This window comes from Diceros bicornis, chromosome X (assembly GCF_020826845.1).
Source record: "Diceros bicornis minor isolate mBicDic1 chromosome X, mDicBic1.mat.cur, whole genome shotgun sequence".
Taxonomy (NCBI): domain Eukaryota; kingdom Metazoa; phylum Chordata; class Mammalia; order Perissodactyla; family Rhinocerotidae; genus Diceros; species Diceros bicornis.
In genome coordinates, this window is record NC_080781.1 from 111,396,000 (window position 1) to 111,397,948 (window position 1,949).

General features: G+C 43.6%; 1 pseudogene; it reads right to left on the reverse strand.

Annotated features, from left to right (window-relative positions):
• Positions 1-333: 333 nt before the first annotated feature.
• On the reverse strand, positions 334-1,594 carry LOC131400347 (E3 ubiquitin-protein ligase Hakai-like; annotated as a pseudogene).
• Between the last annotated feature and the right edge of the window lie 355 nt (positions 1,595-1,949).

The window sequence follows — 1,949 nt, forward strand, 5'->3', positions numbered from 1 at the left end:
AACAAACACAACACTTTTGAAAGTAGAACACAATTTTTTTTCGGGAAATAATAGTGCAAATGGTAACTTCCGGGTCAATTTACCACACTAGAGGAACAAACTTGTTACAGCATAGCTATGCTCAACTGAGCCACTTATCTACATTACAGTAAAGTACTTGAAATCATTCCTAAGATCAAGGTTTAAAAACATTTTAAGAGACAAGACTTTAGGTGTTTTATAGTCACTTCTGTAAGAGGTACTTTTCCTTCCCCAAACGGTCAAAGCTTAATTGGAAGATTGACAATACTTACCTTTTTTTCCTCATCATATCTTCCGTTCAAAATACTATTATCATTGATAATATGGCTTATATCTTGTCTCATCTGGATAATACAGTCCAAGAAGTGAGGTTTGGGAAGGCAGACCCTACATTCATGGAGGAAGGTGTGCAGGCCACATACCATGACTCACTTCCCTTAGTTATACAAATGGAGGGCTCAGAGTTTCTTGATCTTCAGTAAACTGGAGTAAAGAGTGCGAATTATAATGGCGAGAAGGGTGTACTACCCTTTTGAGGTGGGGCAGGCCCTGGAGGAAGATATTTCATATAAGGTGGCATCTGAGCAATAATATGTCTACAGACAGGGCAGTGGAGTAGAAGTCATTGGTGGACCTGAAGCTTGGCTATCAATCAAGTGAGAAATACCTGCCGCCTAGGAAGGATGTGGCATTTGATGGCTCATTGGTGGTGGAGGAGGTAGTGTGGTACAGAATGTTCCTGTGGAGGCATAATATGATGTGGGTTCAATACTACTGGTTGATCCTGGTAAGCAGATGTGGAGGCAGGAGGCAGTGGTTCTCAAGCACCTGAATTTGAATAATTCTGAATAGGGACAGTTATTAAATTGCTGTGTTTTCTTATTGAAATACAAAGGTTTCCTGACTCACAGTTTCCTGACTCACTGAAGGAGGTAGAGGTGAAACTATGGACAATTAATCCTGCTGGAGGAGCACGAACATCTTCTCCTGGCTTATTATATGGCTGGTGCAGCACATGTTGCAAAGGAGGTGGTGGTATCATAGTTTACTACTTTGGTTCATACGATGCTTGTCTGGCGGCATTGTGAAACGATCCAAGATTTCAGTTGGTGGTAGGACAATATGCAGAATGAATATTTTCAAGTTAAGTACGAGCAACAAGGTTTTCAGCTCTCGGATGGCGGAGGTTGATATGAGCCTCTAAGTCCCTTTGAGACAAATATGTTCTCTTGCATCCTTGAACAGCGATACACATGAAAAGAGAACCTTGTTTATGCTTCTCAAGTCGCTCCACAGGATTACTACAGCCTGGGCACATACCTTCTCTTCCATGTGAAAGAGCACAGGCATAGCAAAAAGCATGCTTGCATGGAATCATCCGCCCATAGATTTTAATTGGTAATTTGCATTTGTCACAGAAATGAATTGTGGTGTCATCCTTTTTACCTAAGATGTTTATGTTAAAGTCCCAAAATAGCTCTCCAACAGATCTTGGCTCATTTCTAAACGATTCACCTCTGTTAGAGACGTACCATTCTTCCTCACTAGAATCAAGGCCTTCCGCGCGCTCCATGACTCAGCTTGCCGCAGGGCACAGTGGGAGCGGAAGTCAACCTCACTGACCCAGGGAGCGCATGCGTGTTACGCTCTTGAACCCAGGAGGCGGAAGTGCAACGAGGTCGGCCCAACTTTGACCTCTTCACACCTACCCCAATTCCAGTGAGGGAGTCAAGCATAAGGAGAAAAAGCGAGTATGTGGAGTTTTAGTGCTGAGGTTGCTTAGGCTACTCTTAAGCCTCAAGAAAAAGTAGCCTTTAATTGGAAACAGACTAATCCGGAAGTGGGGAGAGGGAGAGCACGCAGGCGCAGTAGTACCTGAAGGGATAAGCTTCAGGCAGGCAAGGCAGCCTGCCCCCACTTAAAGATTT